The sequence below is a fragment of the Podarcis raffonei genome, chromosome 1 (genome assembly GCF_027172205.1).
Source record: "Podarcis raffonei isolate rPodRaf1 chromosome 1, rPodRaf1.pri, whole genome shotgun sequence".
NCBI classification, from domain to species: domain Eukaryota; kingdom Metazoa; phylum Chordata; class Lepidosauria; order Squamata; family Lacertidae; genus Podarcis; species Podarcis raffonei.
This window is the reverse complement of record NC_070602.1, coordinates 50,754,333-50,779,880: the sequence shown is the minus strand read 5'-3', so window position 1 is coordinate 50,779,880 and position 25,548 is coordinate 50,754,333. Positions and strand designations below refer to the sequence as shown.

General features: G+C 45.1%; 1 protein-coding gene across 8 annotated transcripts in view; it reads left to right on the top strand.

The window, feature by feature from the left end:
- DGKZ (diacylglycerol kinase zeta) overlaps positions 1 to 25,548 on the top strand; it is a 137,566-nt gene that overhangs the window by 67,024 nt on the left and 44,994 nt on the right. Inside the window, exon 1 of one of the 8 annotated variants that reach the window (XM_053387109.1) lies at positions 6,408 to 6,574. The exons of 6 other annotated variants lie outside the window; for them this stretch is intronic. The gene's annotated coding sequence lies outside the window, so the exon portion shown is untranslated. Of the gene's footprint in view, positions 1 to 6,407; positions 6,575 to 25,548 lie in introns of those variants that run through there. One more of the 8 variants, XM_053387118.1, reaches the window with a different exon arrangement.

Here is a 25,548-nt window from a genome sequence, read left to right as displayed (position 1 = left end):
GCGAACTTTTTTTGGAAGCCGAACGTCCACAGTGCAGCTTCCAAGGCTTCTCATTGAGTGCAGAAAGCTCCTGCAGCCAATTGGAAGCCGCGCCTTGGTTTTCGAACATTTTCAGAAGTCAAATGGACTTCCAGAACGGATTCCGTTCAACAACCACGATACGACTGTATATGTACTTAGGACTGAAGCCTATTTACCGTATTCCCCTAAGCATGCTTAGCACCACATTGAGCTCAGTAGGGCTTTCAAGGAAATGTGAAAATAATTGCAACCATCCATTTTTTGAGGGGTGGGGTGCGCCTGGAGGAATCACTCGGGGGGGGGGGGATCCTCCTTGGAGTAGATGGCATATTGTTTAGTTTAATTTTCATCCTTAGATGTATCTTCACAATGCCCAGACTCAGTGGGGCAAGTACAGTATGTAGTGTCTTCAGTCTCAGTATGTGAAGCCTGGTAAGAATGAAGCTCATCTACTTGCCTCATAAAAGAAGCTCATATGTTTTTATTCATAGAAAGTAAACTCTTACAAATTTAGGGGAGAGGTATCAAAAGAGGATATACTACTGCTACACAATATATCAATTTGTTTATATCCTGTTTGCTGATAAACAACATAGAAGAAACCTCTCCATCTGCTACATGAGAGTACTGACATAAGCACCTTGCTGTAACAGTCTAAATATATTAAATCTTCTATGAACTTCTTTCATACTTGCAGGCTGTCACCTTATGGGTACAAGTTTTCAACTAAATAAATCACTACCTTAGACTCTTATACTTTGAGACCCTTTCTTCCATTACACTGAGTGTGCTGTTGCCATTTCCATTTTCCACTTTGAATACAGAAGGTCATAGTGAATACAGGAGGCACTAGTGTGTAGTTACTTCCCATTACACTTTTGTATAGCTGTATGGTGTAGCTTAACTGTGCTTGTATCAGGTCCCCATAAATGACTCTTGCATTTCTGAGAACAGGACCTCAGTCCTGCTGCATGGAAGGGCAGTCCGTGATTTGCAATGGATCGCTTGTCAAAACAGTGATGGGGAACCTCAGACCTGGAGGCAAAATGTGGCCCTCTCTAGTTCTTGGGACTGAAATAACCCTCTCTCTTTTTTCAGAAATATGTATCATTTCAGATTTAATCTATGAATTTGGCAATTCATACTGAGGTTTATCTGTGATAGGTTTTTGAATTTTTATCTCCTCGTGCGATGCTTATTCTGTGCTCTTGTTCTTTATTGAAGCTATTGTTCCTCGCCTTGAGATTTTTGGATTAAAGGTGGGATGTAAATATTTTAAACAACTAAATAAAAGAATCAATTAATTCAGTAAATCTCATATAACTCATCAGGCATGGTTTATTTTAATTCAGTAACACCCCCCGTTTTCCTGGAGGACTGGTTTCAAACTTCCTTGCTTAAGTGACTGAACAAAAGCTCTGTGAAGATTTTTTAAACATGTATTGTACTTTTGCCACAAACTTTGTTCACCGAAAATTGTCACCTACTTACTGTCTTTGGTAGTTCTTGCCATGTTGATTCTTTTTCTCAAGCAATAAGTTCCTAAACCTCAGTGGTCCAACTTATAATTTTGCAAAGGTATGTAAATTCCCTTCTGCGCTTGAGTTTTTGGGGCATACAAATCACATTTTCAAGCTACATTATTGCAAGAATGAAGCATTAGAACAGGCATAGGCAAACTCGGCCCTCCAGATGTTTTGGGACTACAGCTCCCATCATCCCTGACCACTGGTCCTGTTAGCTGGGTATGATGGGAGTTGTAGTCCCAAAAATGTCTGGAGGGCCAAGTTTGCCTGGGCCTGCATTAGAGGCATCTTTTGTGAGTTAAAACTTTTATCCTACCACTTTAGCAGCTGGGATTTTAAGAGAGATGCCCGCAATTGCCAAATATTGTATTAAAGCCATGAGCATCATTACCCACGTTGAGTATCCTCTTGAATCATAGAATTGTAGAGTTGGAAGGGATCCCCAAGTATCATCTAGTCTAACCCCCTGAAATACAGGAGTAATAATAATAATAATAATTTTTTATTTATACCCCGCCCTCCCCAGCCAAGGCCGGGCTCAGAGCGGCTTACAAGCAATAATAAAACAAGATTAATGATTACAACTTAAAAACAAAAATAAAATACAACATTAAAATAATGGAACATTAAAATATTAAAATGTAGCCTCATCGCAGGAGGAGTACAGAAGTGTCATAATAGCAACGTCTCATATTTCTTCCCTGAAGCTCAGGGAGTTGTCCCAATTTTTTCCACTGAGAGGTGGCAGTTTTCTCAAGGCCAGCCCATGATCTTCATGGTTGAATGTGGATGTGAACTGCTCCTTAACTTCATCCAAAAGCCATTTGGCCTGGAGCATCTAAAAAAAGGGGGGGTTGTAATTCAGCTGCCCAGAGCACCTGCTATGATATTATCTGACCTCGGTTCTCTTCATGCTAGAATTTGAAAGGCAAGTGAGAGAAATTACGCTTTCTCTAGAGTTGTTGAGATTGTTACATTTGTCCCCATTTTGCTGAAGAAAACGGAGTAATCACTTTCTTCAAGCCAGTATTTTCTTTGGTGACTGGAGGGATTGTTTTCTGCCACATCAACCTCCTTGTAGGCTAAGATCTTACTCAGAGGCAGACCCCCTTTAGGTAGCTACCCCCACCCCTTTGAGGTGATATGAGTGGCAACAAGGGACAGGGCCTTCTTGGTTGTAGCACCTTGCTTGCAGACCCCTCTCCCAAGGGTGTCTCACCTGGCAAATGTCTGTTAGGTGCCTGGCAAAGGCAGTTTTATTTTCCCAGGCTCCAGTTGATCTGAGGTGTATTTTCATTTCTGCTGTGGTTGTTTTTAGAGCTGCCCTTTACTTTGTCAGCTACTGCATATTGGTTATTTTACTGTGCTTTTTGACCTGATGTCACAGTAAACTGCCCTGTGATCCTCAGAGGAAGGGCAACATATTAAAGAATAATAATAATAATACTGTAAACTGCCCTGGAAATGTTGAAAGGTGGAGTAAGCATTTATTTAATATTTAAATAATATTTTAACAAGTGCGCTTTCCCCTGCTTCTTCTCTTGGGCTGTCACAGAACTCAAGGGCTTCATTTCCTTTAAACTGGCATAAGAATGGGCCTGGAGCTGTATCAGCCATGGAGAAAAAGAACCCCTTGGGTGTACAAGGATTGTGCTTGATGCTTTGGAAAAGTCATTTGACGTTTCACACTTTCACAGATGAATGCATAAGTATGTAACGATCATGGCTATGGAGACTTCGGTCCTTCTTTTTACTTCGGTTTATGACATCCTGTGTTAGGTTTTCTAGTTATACATCAGCAGAGCAGCAGTAAGGCAGCTTCCCCCTCCTGTATCTGATACAGCAGTGTGATGAGAAGAGCTAGCAATCAGTCCAGAAAGCGATGGGCTGACATATGCTTCTTATGTGACATATGACATGCTTTTTGCACTAAAACTGCATTGTGACCTCCACCCCCCCCCTTAAGATGGTGTTGTATAGCCTCTTATTTTTCTTAAACATCAGTGTACAGTGGTACCTCGGGTTAAGAACTTAATTCGTTCTGGATGTCCGTTCTTAACCTGAAACTGTTCTTAACCTGAGGTACCACTTTAGCTAATGAGGCCTCTTGCTGCCGCCGCGCTGCCGCCGTGTGATTTCTGTTCTCATCCTGAAGCAAAGTTCTTAACCTGAGGTGTTATTTCTGGGTTAGCAGAGTCTGTAACCTGAAGCGTCTGTAACCCGAGGTACCACTGTATTCTAAATTACTAAGTGCTGCCTGTGTGCAAAGCATTTTGGAATGAATGAATGGTTTCACTGTCTGTAGGGCAGTTTCTGGATTTATTTCCCAGCTGAGTTATTTTACATAATATGGGAGGAAATTTCATGAATATCTTGTAATTAAAGTATGGGAAGAAGCAAGTCTCCAAGCCCCAAGTTTTTCTTTGCCAAATGATTCAATATAAGGGCAACTCCATACTTCCTGCAGCAAATGTGCTTACTGCATTTACAGCAAGAGTATTTAACATAGCAAATACACAGTGGGTGCACAGCAAACACCTATGTACATGCGCCTGGTGTTCTTGTCGTGGTTTGGCTTCCCAGACACAAGGGCTTGTTTCCTTTCATTTTAGATGCATGTAAAAGTGAGTTGGTCACCCAACAGTAGTCCTCCTAATTGTGAGCACAGTTGCTGAGTGCTAACGGTGCAGAGTCAGAGCAGAGCCACTGAGAAACGATGGGGGGAATTGGCATAACTGGGAAAGCTGCAATGCTAGCTTAGCAGCTGGTGTGTTGCTGCTACTTACTAGGAGGGAGAAGAGATGGGGAGGCCAGTGTGGTGCAGTCACAATAGCTGAAGTGTCCACACTGTGCCAACTTCCTCACAGCCTCTCTCCCTCCTGGTAAGTGTCAGAAACACAGCTGCCCTGGTGTTCGCTTTGCTGCTCTTTTCCACCAGGCTATCCACTTCTGTAGTCAGCAGAGCCTCAAAAGTTTGCACAGGTACCACCCGCTCTTTCTTACCCCACAAATATCTCAATGGGGATGGAGCATGTTCAGTAGCCACATAATGTTCAGTATCACTTGGAAAAGAAAGATAGGAATTGGGGGAGAGGGGTGGGTAGGTTTCCTGCTTTGAGGAATGCCTTTCTGGAACCCTGAACAGGATTACGCATGTTAGATGGGATGCTACTGTTGTGGAAATAGGGAGGGGTACAACTTACCTTCCTCAGTATACTGCAACATTTTGTAGCAGTTGACATTTCTATTTTGTTTTTGTTACGGGAAATGCTGGTATAAAATAGCATAGCCAGCACACTTCCAGCATGAGCTAAAGAGCTCCCCCCCCAACCCACAGTAACTCTCTCTTACAAGGGCTGAAAAGAGCTGTCAGTTGAGTATCTTAATATTTGCATGTTACAGTAGGAATGATTTTAAAAATTAGAGTGGTCAGCATTGTGGTTAACCATATTTGTTTAGTCTGCCCTTTTAGGCTGCTTTCCAAATTACATATTATTCCTCTGTTACACAGTGGAGAAGAAAGCATTATCTTCATTAAATATTAAAATATATTCCTGTATGATGATCCTGTAATATGTATTTTATTTGGTTAAGAGGAAGATTGTAGTGAACTTTGATAGATCTACTTTTTGTTGGGAGGGGGGCAAAAGGAAAACTAAAGCTTGTTGAAAGCGGCTTTCATCTACATGTTTTAAAAATGTGTCCAGCGTATTCACAAATTAATTGCAGCAAAAATAAACTATCGTATTGATTTAATGCCTGCATGGGTGTTTCACATCTTTCACTTTCACAAAGTAAAGGTGTGACTCGTAAGATTCTTCTTGACTCCTTTCCCATAATTCCATTGTCCAAGTTTGAGGCAGTACTGCATAGCACAAACATTGTGCAAAATGAGACCTGGAAAATGTGCATATTTGTGCTGAGGAAGCAGAAATGCAAATCTACCTCTGTAAAATTTATCAGCTTCCCTTCCATCTGCAGTTCCATCTGTATGTACATTCCACATGAGAAGATATCAAGGGCTCAACTTAAACGAGTTGTATCAAGTGCAATAGCTGTTCCCAGCTTGCACGGGAAATCACTCAGGGAAATATTTTTTGTTGTCATCATGATGAGTAGAATATCATTCAATGGCACTTTGCTTTGACTACCGTGGGTGGGACTGTTTGTCACTCTTCACTCAGGTAACTGAAGCAGCAACAGTGGCACAGTACCCTGATTAGAACCAAGTAATAAAACTAAGGTGTTTTCCTAATGGTCCAATATGGTTGTCTGCACTGTTTGATAGATATGTCACTGTTAAGCAAAGCTTATGACTGAGTGCAAGGTCTCTTTAAGCAGAGAAACGACTGGATGGGAAGGAAATGAGGCAATGAAGAAAGTGACCTTTTGCAGTTGCAAAAGTGGGTCAGTGCAATTCTACTGAAGCAGAAGTGGGTCAGTGCAGGTGTCTTCCCAAGAGATCAGGATTCTCTTGAGTCCCCTTTAAGGGATGTGTATGCAACGCTTTTAAAAAGTTTGACCAATAAAATACTTCAGAATCAAAAGTGTGTATGTGAAGTTAGAATTGTTTGCATGCTCTCTTGCCATTCACCCCTGACACTTTGTGTGTGTGTGTGTGTGTGTGTGTTAAGATAGAATTAATAAAATAAAAAGTTGTCGGTTGGCCCCTGAGTAATATAGCTCTATTGTGTGTTTCTTGTTCTGCAAGGACTGTCTGAACGCTGAACTTAGCTGGGGTCAGTAAGTGTGTTTGTGTTTGTGTCTCACTCACTCACTCATTTTATTCCCCGCCCCCTTAGAGGTAGCCGCCCCCATAGCAGCCGTAGGAGGAAGTGCCTGTTGGTTATTTTAAAAAGGGCTGTCATGATTTGCAGCATGGGGAGGAGGCAGTGGGATAAACAGAGACCTCTCTCTCCAAACTAGGACTGAATTTCTTCAGGGCTGGCAGCCTCTCTTCTTCCTCCTGCAGCTGCTACCCAGGCTCCTCTTCACCTGCAAGAATTCTCCCTTCAGCTTCGGATCAGGTCACAAAGGCTCTGCCCGTCCCCTCCTCTTCCTCCCCCACCCCGTGTTTAACCGTTCTCTGCTTAGGGTTTGCCATTCAGGGTGAGGAAGTGAGGCGCTTTTGAGAGCGGGAAGGGAAATGCTGGATCTCTGTGTGAAATAGCCTCACCCTGTGACTCTGGAGACATGGCAAGGAAATTTAGCCATGGCAGGAGAGCAGGATGAGATCCTTTGCCGGGTGGGTTAAACATTGTTGGAAGCTGCTCAACAGTAGTTTCAGAAGCTTCCGGAGGGAGTGTTATTGTGGGTCAGTTCTGTATCGTTTGTAACCATAGGTTTGAGGGGATTTGCAGTTAGGGGGCCCTTTGTTTCCAGCTTGGGGGGAGAGTTTTCCATCTTCTCTCTGCTTTGTTATGAACCTGGCCTTGAAAGAGAGAGAGTTTCCTGAGACTGGAGGTGCAAAGTGACTTCATTTTTATTTTATTGCAACAAACTTGAGGCCAATTTACTAGTTGTGTTTGGATGTCGTGTAGCCTTCAAAGGTTGCCTTAAATATGTTGGAATGTGCTGAGCTTGGTTTCACAAGGCAGGGGGACAGAAGTTAGCACAGGGCAGTGTGCTTTTGCGTTTACCCCTTGGGTTTTTATTTTCACACGTGAGGTGTTTGTATGCACCTGCATCCATGTTGGAGAACCTGAGTTATCTGGTTAGGAGAAAACAATTAAACTGACATTGTGCTGTACCTTAGCAATTTTTTTAGTGCTCCTTGTGGGGGTTGATTCATACAGACATCTCACTGCAAAGAAACGAGGACCGAATGTTAAGTCACCCATAAGAACTTCACCATGTTTAAAAAAAATGTCTTTTGAACCAGATGGTAGTGTGACTGGCAAGTGGATGAGATGGTGTGGACAGCTGCAGCAGTAATAGGACAGGCTTGTCTGCTTAATGCAGCCTCACTGGGTATTTGCTGAATAATGCAGGTTGGCAAGAGGGTGTCAGAGGTCCTGTGTGGTTTATTGAGCAGGGTCCCCAGCAGTTTTTTCAGAGTTTGCATCTGGGTCTCTGTCCCGAATCATAGGGGAGACAGTGGTGGCCTTTTCTTTTTATCAGTAGATCACAGACCAGGGACTGTAGCAGGGCCTTGTTTTTCCCTTGTTCAGATTCTATGCTGGAAAAAAATATGAAAGAAACTCCTTAAAAAATTCCTCCCCATCTTCTGTTCTGTCAAGGGATTTGTGAACCAACAGCTGCTTTCCTTACACAGACCAGTTGTAAAGAGCAAGTCCCTCTGGCGAAGCTCGTCTAAATTTACTTGTGTGAGACAAGGCTTCTGTATTCCCAAAGCGGAGCTCCCACAGGTTAACTTCCTTGTAGCCAAACTATTTAGCACTGTACCCATAGTTTTCAAGGCTGCCTTCTGCCTTTTAACATTATGCCTGAAATTTTCCAGACTGGGCTTAGGTATCTTAAGAATGCTTTCGTCTTCTCAAGGTACTGTGTGCTATGGCAAAATGTGAAGATGTTATACAAGAAGTAGTTTCAAACTATACCCTGTTTAAAGCATGCCATCTGGCAATCTATATGTAGAGTGGCAAACGGTTTGTGTCATGCAATTCTCTCCATGGCTTGGATGAAGTGACTTTCCTCCATGCCACAGCAAACCTGAAGGTTTAGAGTAGTGGCAAAAATGGTCTGTTCTGAATGTTGAGCTGTCGCTTTCTAAATGGTGGAAGCCAACATGTGGAGTGGCTAAAAATGGCCCCTATATGGCAACCATAAACATGTACGCATGCCATAGGAAAGGACTAGACCAACAGAGGGTACCTGCTGACCAAACAAAGAGCAAGGTGTTTATGAACCCCAACTCCTGACATTTTTACTAGGTAAACTAATAATGCCATTCACCTTCCTAGTCGGCAGGTGATCGGGTTTTCACAGCACTTGACCTAGCCTAAGAACCTGGAATAGCCAGTATTTTCCTGCACGATGCAGGGTGTTTAATGAGTTTTGGCCGTCTCAACCAATTGCTCCAAGGTTGGTCAGGCTCCATAATAACGTTTTGTTCCAACCAGCAGTCAAGGCTTCACAGTTGAGGAGCAGATGTGCCCAGGCAGTCATACATGTATAAATTTACTTATTGCATACTTGAAAGAGATGGTAATATTAAAGCATGGAACAGCTCTATTTTTACATAATTTGAAAATACGTCAGCCCAAAGGGAGAGGTCTCTTTCCTCTTGGGCAGGCTGGATTTCTTTTATGACTGTAATGTTTGACATTTCTGTGATGACCTTTTGGTTTTGAACCAAAAAAAAACATGTCTGAATGTCAAGGTGGGAGGGGGCACTATAAAAGATGTTACCATAGTTCCAGTTTAAAGTTTAGTAGGCTAATACTTCTGGCAAGGAAAATGTCAGAATAATGTACGTTGAGGGTGTACATCAAACACAAGTGGGCAGTTAAGGGTTGAGAACACCACACATTCCTTTATTATTATTCCTGAGGGTGTTCCCTTACAGTTTTGGATTCTTATGTTTTCTGTCATTCAGATATATCTCAAATGGATCCCCCGTAAGTTATATTTTGTCTTTTGAGGGTTATGCCCTTAAAAAAATACCAAAGTACTCTGTGCCATCCCTTTAGAACCTTGGGAATAGTGGGGTCTCTCTGTTCAGTTCTTGTGAGCTGAGGTACATGAATATTAAATGGTGCTGAGAGACTATGTTTTTCACTTCAGATTTTGGGGTGAAAAGCTGGATGGGGATTGTTCTTTCTTTGTGCTGTTTTACTGCTATTCACAGCCCTCATCAGCTGCTATTTTGGCACCACTCTTAAAAAATCTAACTCCTTCCTTCAAATTTAAGAAACAGTGAAGTTTTCACAAAGCCAGTCAGCTGGCTTGTTATGATTTAAGAAAAACAACAACAACAACAACAACAACAACAACAACAACAACAACAATATTATTATTATTTCTACCCTGCCCATCTGGCTGGGTTTCCTCAGCCACTTTGGGCGGCTTTCAACAGAACATTAAAAACAGAATAAAACTTCAAACATTTAAAAAACTTCCCTAAACAGGGAAAGAGCAGAGTGTATATTTTTAAGTAAATAAAATAAGTAACATAATCTAGCCAAAACTAATTGACTAAATGATGACTTAACTTGTGTTTGTGAAGCAGAGCATCTTTAAATGATGCTGAAGAAGCAGACAATTGGGGCTGCAATGCAATCAAGCTACAAAATATATGGAGAGGCGAGTGCTGAAGGGAGATCATGTATCCGCTTATAGCGCACCCAGTGTTGTGGCCAGTCGGTTTGGGAAGTGGGTGGTCGCGTGTGTTTGTATGGAGGATTGAAGATTTCTAGCACCTTTTGCACTCCCCCCCCAAAAAAAACCCAAGGCAAATGGGGATTGCACTGTTTCAGTGGGAGAATATATTTACAAAACACACACATGCACACTTTCTGTCATTTCAGCTCAGTCACTTCAGCCATTTGGGCATATCAGAAGTTTTTAATGAGAGTAACGAGGAAGGACTATAGCAGAGTGGTAACATAAGAACAGGCCAATGGGCCATCTAGTCCAGCGTCTTGTTCAATAGAAGCCTTTGAGAATCCCATTAGCAGGACCCAGAGTGCAAGAGCGCTCTCGTTTCCTGCAGCTCCAGCAACTTGTATTCAGAAGCAAACTGGCATTCAGAAGACCCAGGTTCAATCCCTGGCATTTCCAAGCACTAAGGGGAGAGAATACTATCTGAAACCCCAGAGAGGAGGAGCTGCTGCTGCTGCTGCCTGTTGATGTAGGCAGCACTGAGCTTAGATGGACCAATGTTCTGACTCAGTATAAGGCAGCTTTCCTATGTTCTGGTGAGCTAAATATGAAAGTTGCACCATTTGACCTTCCATCTTGTTGCAGATATGGGGCGCTGGGCTATAGTTACTTAGCACTTCCCATTTCCTATCTGGATGTGTTGAGAGCAACTCCTTCTTTCTTGCTTCTCATGTTCCTTCCTGCCATTTAAAACAGGATGCAGGGATGGGCCCTGGTGAGTAGTAGGTCCAGTTCAGCCCACAAGGGCCCATTTTCCATGAACACACTATGCAGCATTGCTTTGCTTGTCTCTTCTGCTTAGAGTGCAGCCTTCTAACAGTTTATTTTAGTGTAAATAGCATTGTTTAAACATGGCAGTGAATGCATTTTACGGCATGTTTTCCCCAGTCTAGATGGTTATCTATGTGATGTTTGTGTGTGCATGAATGTGAAGAATGTCTTCCTTTCTGCCAGATTTGGGTAACTAAGTAGTAAGACTATATATCCTGCTGCTGCGCATTAGGCTTGATACACGGATAAGGAACAAAGCTGTGGAACCAGGAGTCTGCCATCCCTTGCCTGCTGTGACTGTGTGCGTCTGGTTCTGCATCCCTGGCAAAAGCTTATTAGCATCAGCATAACATTAAGATTGAAGAGCTATGGTTACTGGGCAGACTGGAGCCAGCAAACACAAAATGATATTAAGAAGAGCTATCTGCAACTCTTTGAGATAGTATTATCTCATGGCTTCAACTTGCAGAGCAGAAGGTGGTTCTACATTAAATTTCGGAAGTACAGAACTTTCATTGGACAGGGGAGTTGGTAATTTTACACACACACACACACACACACTTATTTTAGTGAAGACTGGATTATGGCATTCTGCTTGGCAGGACAGAAATGAAATAGCTTTATGGATTATGCTTCCCTGCCCTGCTCTGTCTTGAACAGAGCTTGGGAAGGGAGATGGTTGGTAGCCTCTTGTAAACTGTTCAAATCACCCTCCACAACTCCAGTTATTTTGGACTACACTTCTTGGCATTCCTGACTATCGACCATTCTGCCTTGGGTTGACGAAAGGTATGATTTAAATATTTTGGAGGGCACCAGGTTGGAGAAGGCTGCTCTAAGTTTTATGATAGGACTCTGGGGTATAGATAAATGTAAGTATAAAACAGGAAGGCTGCAAAATATTTTCACTGCCTTATCAAAAGTCTGCAAGTCCAGAAATTCTGTCACTTCTTCAGGCACAAAGATGGAAAGGTAAGGGGGAGTTACGGTATTTCAGAATAAGGTCAATGTCTCTCCTTTGGGTAGCCTTGTTAACCCACCCACCGCAGTTAATAAACCATCTCTGTATTATTTGTTTTTGTTAGTTATACAGGCTTACAAATTTGCTTGTCTGATCAAACCCACAGGGTTGGAAGATCCCCAGAAAGGCACCGAGTCAGACTATCAGATACGTTTTTCTGTACCCAGTAGAGATAGATGGCTCTGGGGTGGGGGGATGCAAGAAAAGATTCCACAGCCTGCCTAGGCAGTTTGCTCCATTGTTGTGCCATATGTTTAAAGATTATATGTCTTTCAAATTATAGATTTGAAAGACACAGACCAAAAGACATAAGTCAGTAGATATTGAGGCCATACTTTAGTCTGCTTAAGAAAATAATGGAATTTCTTTGTCCATTCAGAAGGTTTCTAGAGGAACAAAGGTTACTCCTGATGTGGTTGGATGGAGTTGCTCTGTGTGTCTTTGGGGATATGAGCTGCTTCTTTGTGGGTTCTCAATGCTGAAGTAATAAGAAAAGGGATATTTGCTAATAATGAAATGCTGGAGAAGTTGGCAGTGCTCTTTGACCTTTCCTCTAGAACTGTCTTCACTGACCTCTTCATGCTGATGCACTCCATAAGTACTTTAGGACTTGTTAGAACAGGACACGTGTGAGTTAAGTGTGCCTGCACATCAAATTTAAACCAGTTTCAAATTCATTTAATGGTCATAATGGTGCTCAGCCCAGGCATTATCGTTCTGTGATGAGGATTAGTGATTTCTGAGCATTGTCACAAAAGTACAGTATCCAGAGTCCTTGGAGGAAGGGGCCATGGTGGTTTCAGTGTGTAAGGTAGTTATGCCAAGAACTAAACACATAGAGCAGGGATGGAGAACCTGTGACCCTGCAGAGTTGGTTGGCCTCCAACTCCCATCAGACCTATTCAGCATGGATGATGGGAGCTGTAGTCCAGTAGCATCTGGAGGGCTGCAGGTTCCCCCTCTCTGGCATAGAGGCTGCTTGCACATTCATTCCAAGAGACCTGCACATGTAACTGGAGAATTATTTCTGTGACTACCCTGTGACTGCCTGGCCAGGTGTCACGGTGCCATCAGGCAAGGAATGCCCAGTGTAAAGAATTGACTGTACATTCCCAGTTTAGGAAAAGTCATGTCCGTCATTCCTTTGTCTCTCAGCTGCTTCTAGGTGTACACTTGATGAGGCAGTTGCTGCAACAGAGAGGTCCAGCTTATGCTGCACACAGGCAGGTGAAGATTCTGCTTGCATGCAACCCACTTCTGCTCCTCTCACCTCTGGTCCTGGGAGACAGTGCAGCAAGAGAGGTGGGGGCAGGAGGAGGAGGTGGTGTGGAAGCCCTTTCCTCTACACCAGCCAGACCTCTCCCTCCCTCTTGCACTTGTTCTTCACTCTCCAATCCTGCAGCTTCTTCTGCCTCAGACTCTCATCTTCCAGCTGTTACAGGCTCCCCTACACCACTGATCCCGTCTTCCAAGACAGTCGCCAACCCCAGTTCTCTTGGTTCCCACTCCTCAGTATCCAGTCTCATTGTCCAGCCAGTCCCTGCCGCCAGGGCAAGTCTTGTTTTGCTGCAGAACAGAACAGAAATCCTCCATTGGTAGAGGCAGTTGGCTGTTGTTAGAATGCTTCTGTTATCCCATTTATTGCCAATACTGCTTTCCTCAGTAGCAAGTCTCTGAGTGTGAGCAGACACACCTGCTCCTCGAGCAGGCCTTGGCACTTGGTTGTGGTTCTTCAGCGAGCCCTAAAATAAGACTTGGCTGCTGCTCGCGCACAGCCAGCTTGGTTCTCTCACCCCACAAGGCTGTTACGTACGTGCAAGCTTGGCTCTGAAGGCCAGGCACTCAAACTGCGGAGGCTTCTGTGATAACTGCCTGTGTGCTTCAGAGTTCTTGGCAGCTTAACAAGCACATCCTTTCTGGTTAAAAGGCAGTTGGTGGGGGGGGGGGAGAGAACTTCTGTTCAGGCAAATGTTGAGTGTCCCTCTCCGATAACTGAGAACTCGAGTGCCTCAGATGATTCAAGAGGCTTTGCATCTCAAGGATCATCCCCTGCATGTTTCTGGTGCCAGGTGGGTGCATGTGGTGTATGATTCATATGCCACGCTTACTGGGAAATGAAAGGGGAAACTGTGCCGGGCCAGCTAACTCTGTCGAGTCAGGGGAAGACCCTGTGAGAAATGCACACCCTCCTTCTTCTCAAGCCACTGTGGCTTTCGGTCATGCTGCTCAACCACAAATGGCCCATCTAATCTGGTGCGCTGCATCTAGCGGAGCGTAGGCCCTGGCAACTATCATAGCAAGGAAAGCCCTCCTCCTTTCCGCATGCCTTTGGCGAGCTCAGCATGGTCGAGTGCTGTATGGTGCGACCGCTGCAGATCAGGAGATGCAACAGCCCAGCTAGAGTGGAAAGAGGATCTCCGAGAGAGGGGAGGCAAAGGCAGCTTTGTATATGAGAAAGTGCATCTTGGGATGTCAGGAGGGTGTGGGAGTAAGGAAACACGAGCTGAAGGAAAGCTCTGGCATGTGAGCCGCACCGGAGTTGGAGCGGAATCCCCGGCCAAGCTTCCCAAGCCTCTGCGGCTGCCTGTTTTTAGCGTTCTGATGGCAAAGCGATAGTGAGCAGAGCCCACGAGGTCCCTGTGTCAACAGTGGGGATTATTAATAGCGCTTGTACTTCTAGCAGTTTCCTGATCCTGGGGATGCTAGTAGCTGATGTTATAGGAAAAACCCCACTTGGCAGGCTTCAGGGTCTGCTCTTCCTGCAATATGCTCTCTTTGCAGTCTGTTGCCTTTTGGAAGGGAGAGAAATGGACATTCCTGTGACCTCTCTTAACCTGTGTTGCAAGTAAACCAGTCCCAGGCTAGCTGCGTTTAATACAACAGGCTTTGTGTCTTACTCTAGGGGTAAATGGCAAAGCGAGGGCCACAGGAATACCCACATTCTACGCACCATTCATTCTACACACCAAAAGACTCACAGGAGGCACTGATGGTTGGAGCCTTTGTAGTCAACTGCCTAGTGACTTGCAGGATTCCTGAGTTGGGAGTTGTGGCTGGGGATTGCCAAGCCTGTTGTATGCAGGGGGTGGTGTTAAGACAGTGCAGAGCAATAAGCTGGAACTCTCCTTGGATTTGGGGATATCTCAGTTGACAGCCCTTTGCGCTGAACTTTCTCCTGGCTCTGCTTAGCTCTCTAAGGAATAAGGCAAGATACAGTGAAATGTGTGGAACTTGATCTCGGCACCCACACTTCCTGCTAGAAGGCTGAGAGGAAAGAACATGCTTTGTGTGACTTGACCCAGCTTGGTTGTTAAGCTGGAGTTTCAGCTGCCTTTTGAAAGGAAAACATGCCCCAATAAGTTAAGCTTATCACAACCCTGATTACAGATCATTAGCAGATCAAAGCGCCAAGCTTTGCTAGTGAAAGGGTTTATGATCCGAATGCACCAGGAACCAGGGCCTTTAGAGAAACTGTGTGTGCATGTTGTGTGTTGCTCTCTCTTTCTCCCCCCCCCCCCCCGTTCCCACCCCTGACTTTAAGGATATCAGAAATAAATTCTGTAAGACTTCTTTATGCAGCATATTCAGATACGCAAAAATGCTAGAACAACAAATGTTCTTATTTCCGCTGCAAAGATTCAGTATGGATTAGCATCACTCTGAGTAAATGCAATAGGCCATTTTCAATTAGATATGCAGCAGCTGCTGTGTGGTTTGATGCTTTGTGGATATTTTAGTTTTGAATATGTTTTAGTTTCAGATGTAATTTTGTTGCTTATTATTCATTGTACATTGTGATGGTATCTGAGGAAAGCCAATCCATAAATATAATGATTAATAATAAAAAATAAGTTTTGCTTCACACGAACTAATATTTACGATATCTACATGTCAGGGAACTGCCATCTGAGACTAAGGAGGTGAAAGGGCTCATGGAGGGTGAGAGAGACCATTCAGCGGAGGAGGGGACCAGCAGGGGGAGAAGTGGAGTTCCAAGGGAAAGTGAGTCGGAGGGAGGGCTCAGAGACACTTCAAGCGGGAGCAGCGGGGAGATTTCAGGACCTCCTGTAGGGACACCCACTCCTCGGCGGAAACTGTCACGCCGAGAGTCCAGAAGACGCGTTTCCGTTAAGGAGCTTTTATGCTGGAAGAAGTTCCGTAAACGCCCACTGTCCGATTCAACGAGCGATTGATGGAGTCATGTTTAAGGAGCTCCATCACAGACAGAGGTTTGGGGACTTAGCCAAACTCTGAGGGATTAGGATTTTACGCACAAGCAGCTCATCATCCCATCACAGCAATCGGACAGTCCCTGAAAGCAGCTTGTGCAGAGAGGCATCATGAGTAACCCAGCCGGAGCCGGAGGAGCAGCAGGAGCTGGAGAGGGTCCAAGCCTGGAAGAAAGGTACAGAGTGTTGGAACTCCAGCTAGCAATGCAAACGGCGAGGCTAGAAGAAAGGAGGGCGCAGGATGCAGAAAAGGCAAAAGGCGCTACACTAGCAAGAAAGATGCCAGGAATGGTGCAGAAGTTTGGGGGGGACCCCAGGAACTACCAAGCCTTTAGGACAGAGATGCAGTATGCTCTTGAACTGCAGTTTAATGACTTTCCCGACGAGGCATCGAGAGTGGCGTTTGTGATTGGCCATCTCGAAGGAGGGGCGAGAGATTGGGTCAGACCCCTGATGGCAGGGAATAGTGACATGCTGAAGGACGCGAGGAAGTTTTTTCGCGCCATGGATTTGATGTTTTCCAGCGAGATTGAACAGGGGCTGGTGCGCAGACAATTGATGGCGTGCAAACAGGGGAGCCGATCGGTTCGTGAGTACTGGACTGAGTTTACAATGTTGATACATAGATTGGGGTGGGACCTTTCGGCGGAACCCATTCAAATGCTCTTTGAAGAGGGGCTTTCTTCGGCGGTGAAAGATGAACTTTCCCGGGCGCCCAGGGCGGAGTCTATGGACCAGCTGACCAAATCAGCGCTGACCATTGGAGCACGCCAGGAGGCAAGAGCCTTGGAGAAGCGGGAGGGGAAAGGAGAGCGTTGGAGGGATTTCCGCATTCCAGAGATTCCAGAACCAAGTTTCCCGCCAGGAGAGCCGATGGAAGTTGGAACAGCGCGCGCGCGCGCAGTTTCAAATCCCAGTGAAGGGAGGAAGAAGGAGGGAAAGAGCGCCAAAAAATGTTATCTCTGCCGGCAGCCAGGTCACTTTGCCAGAGTCTGCCCGCAAAGAAAGGAATGGCAAGGGATGGCTGGAGCTGTTGGGGGGAAGGAGGAGGAAGTCCAGGAGCCAGTAAAAGCCAACGCCTGTCTGCCTCTGTCAGGGCACTGCAGACAGGCCAAGGAGCAGTAAAAGTGCCCACTCCGGAACCTCCAAGACCAGCCCTAGTAATAGAGGTGTTGCTAGAGCTGGCAAACGGATACCCACTAAAGACTAAGGCGCTGCTGGACTCAGGCAGCTCCTGTAATTTTATGAGCAAGGAGTTTGCAGCTGAACACCAGATACAGACACTCCCTTTAAGCAACCCCCTGCAGGTCACCACGATCGATGGGAGGGAGCTGCTGGGAGGAGAAGTCAGCCTACAAACCGTCCCAATGGTTATGAGGGTGGCCAGGCACACTGAGAGGATAGCGTTCAATGTAGCCACCCTGGGAGGGGCTCCAGTCATTTTGGGAATGAGCTGGCTAGCGTTGCATGACCCGCTAGTGGGCTGGCATCAGAGAGTGGTCTCCTTTGGGTCAGCACATTGTCTGGAACACTGCAGAGAGGGAAAGGTGCCAGAAGGGGCAAAAGCCTCTCTAGCAGGGACGGAAGTGGCGGACAAAGGGGAGGTGCCCAAACAATACGCTGACCTGAGCAAGGTCTTCAGTGAAAGGGAAGCAGATAAATTACCACCGCACAGAGACTTTGACTGCCAAATTAATCTGGTCCCTGGGGCCCAGCTCCCCGTGGGCAAGCTGTACGCCATGTCAGACAGGGAAATGCAGGAGTTAAGGGAGTTTATTGATAAAAACCTGAAGAGGGGCTTCATCAGAGAGTCCAGAGCGGTGGGGGGGAGCCCAGTGTTTTTTGTGGACAAAAAAAACACGGATAAACCGAGATTGGTCGTGGACTACCGGGCCCTAAATGCCGTGTCAGAACCAGTGACTTTCCCCATGCCCAGGATTGATGACATTTTGACCAGGGTGAGGAAGGGAAAGATATTCACGAAACTGGACCTGAGAGGAGCATACAACCTGATACGAATAAAGAAGGGGGATGAATGGAAAACCACCATGTTCACCCCTTTGGGGGCGTTTGAATATCTCGTTATGCCATTCGGATTACAATCAGGCTCCGCCTGTTTTCAATCGCTCATGAACCACGTACTGGGACCTTTGCTCTACAAGAATTGCGTGGCATTCCTCGATGACGTGCTGATATATTCAGAGAATGAGGAGCAGCATGTAAAGGATGTCAGGGAAGTGCTGAGCCAGCTGCAAGCAAACCAGTTGTGGGTGAAATTGGAGAAGTGTCAGTTCCACACCAAGGAGGTGGAATTCCTGGGGTACCGCTTATCAGACAAGGGATTAGCCATGGATCCAGGGAAGGTCCAGGCGGTGCTGGAATGGAAGACACCGAAAACGAAAAAAGATGTGCAAAGGTTCTTAGGGTTTGGGAACTTTTACCGTAAATTCATCAAGAACTTTGCCCACTTAACGGCTCCCATCACGGACTGTCTAAGCAGCAAGAAGAAATTCGTTTGGACGGCGGAGGCGGAGCATGCTTTTGAGGAATTGAAAAGGGCATTCGCTTCGGAAGAACAGCTCCTGCATGTGGATTTACAAAAACCCATGAGAGTGGAAACTGATGCCTCAGACCGGGCGGTGGGGGCGGTGCTGCTTCAGCCAGGGAGCAATAAGTCGGAATGGAGACCGTGTGCCTTCTTTTCGCGTAAGCTGAACAAATCCGAGAGGAACTACACGGTATATGACCGAGAACTACTCGCCATTCACGAAGCGTTCCGGAGATGGAGACACTTACTAATTGGCGCACAACATAAGGTGCAAGTGTGTACGGACCACAAGAATTTGGAGTATTGGAGAACGGCACGGGTGCTCAACCAACGACAAGTGAGATGGGCCCAGGAGTTCTCCAGATTCCATTTTGAAATTTGCTATGTGCCAGGTCCAGAAAACATCAGAGCGGACGCTCTCTCTCGCAAACCTGAATATTTGGAGGGGGAGGGAGCGCCGGAAGAGAGACATATTATCCCAGAGGACCACTGGGTGTGTGGTGCGGCCTGGGTGGGGCAAAGAGAACTGGTAGAGGGAACGGTAAATGATGAGTACGCCCAGGACAAGCTCAGAGGTCTAAGGAGAGAGGGAGAAGACCCCGGGGGTTTGGAAGAAAGAAACGGGGCATTGTATTACAGAGGGGCGCTATATATACCCGAAGGGGAATTGAGGGGGAGAGTACTCAAACAGCTGCACGACAATCCCACAGCGGGGCATTTTGGGCAACACAAGACCATGTGGTTGGTGACCAGGGAGTTTTGGTGGCCCAAGGTGAGGGAGGATGTACGGGAGTATGTGAGAAGGTGTGACCAATGCCAGAGAGCCAAAGGAGAAAGGCGGGCACCAGCGGGGTTATTAGAACCGTTACCCACACCAGAACGACCGTGGGAGGCGGTGTCGATAGATTTTATGACTGATCTGCCCAAATCCCAGGGGAAAACCGCCATACTAGTCGTAGTAGACCTGTTAACTAAGATGGGTCACTTTGTAGCTTGCTCACATGCAGTCACGGCGGAAGAAACAGCGAAATTGTTTGTAGAACATATTTTCAGACTGCATGGCGCCCCCTTGAGGGTGGTTTCCGACAGAGGGAAACAGTTCACGTCCAGATTCTGGAGGAAACTTATGAGCTTATTGCACGTAGAGGTCAACTTTTCGACTGCCAGGCACCCTGAGACCAATGGGCAGGCGGAGAGAGCAAACGGTATTCTCCAACAATACCTGAGGTGTTATGTCAATGACAGAGAGAACGATTGGGTCAAAAAGTTGGCACTAGCGGAATTTGCTTACAATAATGCTGAGAATGTGTCCACCGGGATGAGCCCCTTTTTGGCTAATTATGGGTGCCACCCCAGGGCGTTTCCAGGGGAAGGAGGGGAAAGATGGAGTGTTCCGGCCGCGGAACTTTTTGTAGAAGAAATGGAAGCGATCCATCGTCAACTCCAACTCAACTTAGAAAGGGCCAAGGAAGAATATAAGAGGCAGGCAGACAAGAGCAGAAGGGAAGGTGAAACAATTAGGGTGGGGAGTCGGGTCTGGCTATCAACCCAAGGGTTGCCGTTCAAGGGGGGTTGCAAGAAATTGAGACCCAAAAGATTGGGACCATTTGAGGTCATCCAACAGGTCAACCCAGTGGCGTTCAGACTCCGGTTACCGAACCACATGAAACTGCACCCAGTATTCCACAGGTCATTACTGTCACCATACAGGGGGGAAGGTGAAGGGGTATCCACACGGGGGCCAGCCATAGAAGAAAGGGAAAGCCGCAACCATGTGGCGGAAATCATCGACTCCAGGTGGAAGGGTAATCAGGTGGAGTATTTGGTCGCGTGGGAAGGGGAACCGGAGTCGGAAAACACCTGGGTGAAGGCAGAGGAGGTCCGTGACGAGATCTTGATCGAAACGTTTCACCAAAGGTTCCCCAGGAAACCTCAGCCAGTAGCGAGGTTTCGGAGGGAGTACTTTGGCACCACCGACGATGAGGAGGAACTGGAGGGATTCAGGGAATCGGAGTTGGAAGGAGGAACAGACTCCGATGAGGAGGAGTACTTGGAAACCGGAGACAGCAAAAGGTGGAGGGAAGTGTTCGAAACTTCGGAAGATGAGGGAGGTTCCTTCAGGGGTTTTGCTCCCTCGCCTCCCGCAGAGGAGGGGAGGGAAGGGGGTGAAGGGGGCCCTGGAGGGGAGGTGGATGTCAGGGAACTGCCATCTGAGACTAAGGAGGTGAAAGGGCTCATGGAGGGTGAGAGAGACCATTCAGCGGAGGAGGGGACCAGCAGGGGGAGAAGTGGAGTTCCAAGGGAAAGTGAGTCGGAGGGAGGGCTCAGAGACACTTCAAGCGGGAGCAGCGGGGAGATTTCAGGACCTCCTGTAGGGACACCCACTCCTCGGCGGAAACTGTCACGCCGAGAGTCCAGAAGACGCGTTTCCGTTAAGGAGCTTTTATGCTGGAAGAAGTTCCGTAAACGCCCACTGTCCGATTCAACGAGCGATTGATGGAGTCATGTTTAAGGAGCTCCATCACAGACAGAGGTTTGGGGACTTAGCCAAACTCTGAGGGATTAGGATTTTACGCACAAGCAGCTCATCATCCCATCACACTACAGTTTCAGAGACACAAAGAGCATGATTCACCTAACAAGTCCCATCAGCATAAGGCTTTTGCAAGGGCTTCCACCCCTCTCCTCTCCTCCCCCAACGCTTCCCAGAATTGGCTGTGGGGATCGTTCCACCTAGCAAGCTGCAATGTTTGTCATGACAGGACGAACACCATAACATGATGTTTAATTCCACCTAAAGCTTTTCATTCTCATCACACAAACACTATAGATTATTATATCATTCAGTTTGGCAAAATGTAGTACGGGTTCATTAAAAAAGTCTTGATTGTTAAATGAATTATTTTGCCAGGCTGATAGAAGGTTTGAAACTGCTGCTGAGGTTCAACGTGAAAGTCAGGTTGGTTTATGTAAGGTCTCTTCTCTCAGCTCCATAGGTGGGGCAGCCCCATTCCTAAAGGGGAGTGTTATGTAAGTTAATACAGGGAGTTTGCTAACCTGACCTTTACATAGCTAATTATGCAAGTTAACAGAAAGTTTAGCATGAACACCAGGAATTAAATGACAGGCATATGTTTTGTTTTGCCAGGGTGTTAGGGATGCAGTAAACAAGGGGGATACCAAAAGGTGTAAAGCAAACAAATTAGTTTATGCTGTAATTTAGAGGTTAAAAATTAGTGAGGAGGTATCTCAAAAAATAAATTTTAATATTGTATCGCAACACCAATACAAACAAAACAAACAAAAACAGGTTTAAAAGCAAAGTAAGAGTGCATTACAATGCAACCATAGTTGAGCATTTAGGGAGAGTGATGCTGAGAAAAATAAGCATAACTTTCTTGTTGAAGTCATTGAGACAGAGTCCTTAACTTTGTAAAATATTTACTACATTGTAGATGTCATTTTATAAACTTATAAAAATACTTTGTATACATGTGAGCTTTCTCCATGGTAGGTTCACAGTACACCTTTTCAGCAATCCTCCTGTGCTCATCATAATAACTGCAGAATAAACAAATTCTTACTTTTTACTGCAGGCATGCTTCCTTATTGCTGGCTGACTAGAGAACACAACTTAAACTGAAAAGCAGAGAATCTGAGGTAGACTAGCCCATAATACAGAGTTCTAATATTTAACTCTTCAAGGATCAGCACTGCCTGTTTTTTTCAGAATCACTTAAGGGATTACAGGATGATTGTGATAATGAAAAACCCACCCTCGGTCAGGGAAAGTCTTGAGTGAGCAGAATTTGGGGGGCTCTCCCAGATGAGGCTTTTGTTGTGCATTTGTCCTGACCTGTTCACTGAATTTTTCAGAGGTTCTGTTCGTAAATTGCTCCTGTTCTTAAAGCAAGCTGTCATTCTTTAAAGGGAGGCTGTCATGTCACACACAAACAAAAATTCCCCCAAATCTAGAGGGTGGGGAAACACAGCTTGAGAGGAGAGGTGGTGCATCATTTTGCCCCACTCTGGCTACAGGGGTGTCCTCACTTGACAGCTGTTATATGAATATAGTCCTAGTCTGTTTACCAAAGAGATAGGAAGGAGGTGTATGTGTGTCATGAATATTACAAAGGAAAGGCAGGAATTGGGACTAGCAGTAATGTAGCAGAAGGAAGACAAACTCTGGGGTTTAAATGAAGTGAGATCACTACAGAAAGCCTTGATTCCTGCCTCTGATTGGGTTAAATATTTCTCCCAACATATTTGGTGGGCAATCACATGTACCAGCAGTGTGTAAGGATTTCTCAAACCTACCTGAATATGACAACCAGCCTCCTATAATAAGATAAAGGCCCGGTTTCCTGGTTGAAATAAAATAAAGCTCTTGGAAAAGATAAAAGCTTCCATCTGAGCTCTAAAAGGAATATGCAGAATGGTTGGGTGCCTATCCTGAGTGGCTTATTTACCACTATAAACAACATTGGCCAAATGCCCTCTGGATGGAAAATGACTATCAGTTTCCCGATTTATAAGAAAGGAGTTAGAAATGCTCAACAAACTATCAGCCAGTTAGCTTGTTAGACATCTCTGCAAAGCTATATCCCCGGTATCTCCTTCAAAAATTGTCAGACTGGTTGCAAAGTAAAAACATTATTCTTTTTTTTTTTTTCCCCCCCTTGGTATCCACTCTTGAGAACAGATTTCCCCCTTGGTATCCACTCTTGAGAACAGAACATTTTAAAGCTAGTTTTTTGACCAAGCTCTCACCAGCTTCCTCAGGAATTGCCTTGTGATGCCCACTGCAGTCTTGGATGGCCAGCTCAAGAAAACCAGCCCATAGGCAGACAGACTTTGCATTCTTGGTCAACCTCAGATGAAAGACATCACTAAAACAATAAACTTATGAACTTAAAGCCAAACAAGGCACTAGAACAACAGATTTGTTCCGAAACTCATTTCTTGGCAATATGTTCCTGAGAGGTAGCTGTGTTAGGCTGTTGCAGCAAAACCTACTAAGTCTTATGCTACATTAAAGACTAACAGATTTATTGTGGTGTAAACCCTCATGGACTAGAGCCTACTCTGTCAGATGCAGGATGAAGTGGACTATAGCGCACAAAAGCTTATGCCATAATGAGTATTTCAAAGCTCTGACGGGATACCAGCACATGCTGTACTGTCACAAACAGACTGAAGTCCGGGAAAACTTTTATTCACATCAGGAATATGTTTCTGTGCACTCGTACCAATTGTTCAGGAGCAAATCTCGCCAAATTCAGTGGGACATAACTTCCCTTATGGTCTACTTGTGGTCACACTGCACAGGCTCTAAAATTGAGAATGAATTATCCCCGTGTGGTCTCTTACTGATCTTCAGTAACATTCAGTTCGCTGGAGTGAAAGGATAGAGTTAGGCAGCTTTGTAAATAAGCCCACCAAACCCCAAAACAAATTATTACTGTTTAGTCATGCTGGCCACATGACCCGAAATGCTGTCTGCGGACAAACGCCAGCTCCCTTAGCCCGAAAGCGGAGATGAGCGCTGCACCTTATAGTTGAAATTGACTGGACTTTACCATCTAGAAGTCCTTTACCTTTACCATAGGAGTCTCATCGCATGCTTTGCTGTGTTCTCAGCCTTAAGGAACAATGACAGCTGAAAGGGCACGTTGTGTGTAACTGGTTTCACTATACAAATAATGCAAGAGTAATAGAGGACTGTTATTTAGTGCCATGAGCAAATGTCAAGGCAAGAAGAGTTTTCCACTGCTTCTTTCTCAACTTTTTGTAGCATGTGCAAGGGGCAGCTCTTAGAAAATGGCTCGTATTTATAGTATAATTAGCAAACAAATTGTATAATACACAAATGGAGCTGCCCAGATTTGAGTGACAGAAACATTTTCATTGCTGTATGTAGGAGCTAAATGCAAATCTAAAGGAATCTCTAATTACTTGCTGTGGAAAGTGACTGCTTGAAAGAAATGCTAATGCAGGGTAACTGCCACATAATCTGCCTGCCCAGTTTTAACAGACTTCTGAAAAGTTTTGGCCTCATGGCAGGTGTGTGGGATACCTGGATATCATCAGATTACTGTCTCTTGATATCCTATCAAAACTAGGAGCTATAGATTAAATCAAGAAACATGAGTCATTTTTGCTTTGCACAGAACGTATGAATATCCAGTTGCAGATTGGAATGGTTGCTGAGCCTTGCAGTGAGATTTGGATACTTCTGACTATTAAGAATTACTGTTGCTTGAAAAAAAACAATCTTTTTGAAGTTTTGAAGAGAGAATGACTAACAGGGACCTAAAATGTGCTTTACACTTGTGATTGAACAGAGTGCTTGTTGCAGATATAGAAAGATAAGAGACCTCAGGTACAATTGTATTTTAGAACTCTGAGCAGTTATTCATTGAGCATCTATTCACCCGATCAGTGAGTGCTGGCAAGTAGTGAAAAGAAAAAGAATTCCTGTTGTTCCATTATTAGGCATCAGTAGAGCTCTGCTATTGCTTTACAGACGCATCTTTTGTCATCTTTTGTCTCATTCTTAGTCTGCTTCTGGCTGGTTTTTTTATTGGACCAAATTCTCTAAACTGAGCTTTAAATTTCACGAAATGGAAAATGTTCTGCTCTTCCGGTTTTGATCTTCTGTGTACAGTTGACAAGCAGGAAGCAGATTGAAGCAACGTGTATTTTGTTTGCACTCAGGCTCAGGCTGTTTTAAAATAGAACAGAAGTAGCCTGAGCAGCTTTTATCCTTGACACCTCATTTAAGGTTAGCTGCTTCCTATTTTTTTGCGTATTTATATACAAGTGGTGGTGCCTTTATAGAAATGCTTGTTGCTCATTATGGGATGCAGATGCAGAAAAAGTCCATGGAGCCAAAGCACCTCCTTTTAGTATGAACCGTTGACTCGCTGACACTTAGATTTCACCCATGTGCCTCAGAGTTTGCGTTGGGAACCACCAATTGTCACATGGTAGCCATTTCAGCACCGTTTTCAGTTCTTGCATTTTTCCACATTCAGATTGGCCACAAATAACAATAACACCAGTACTAGTTTTCTGGCTCAGTAATCT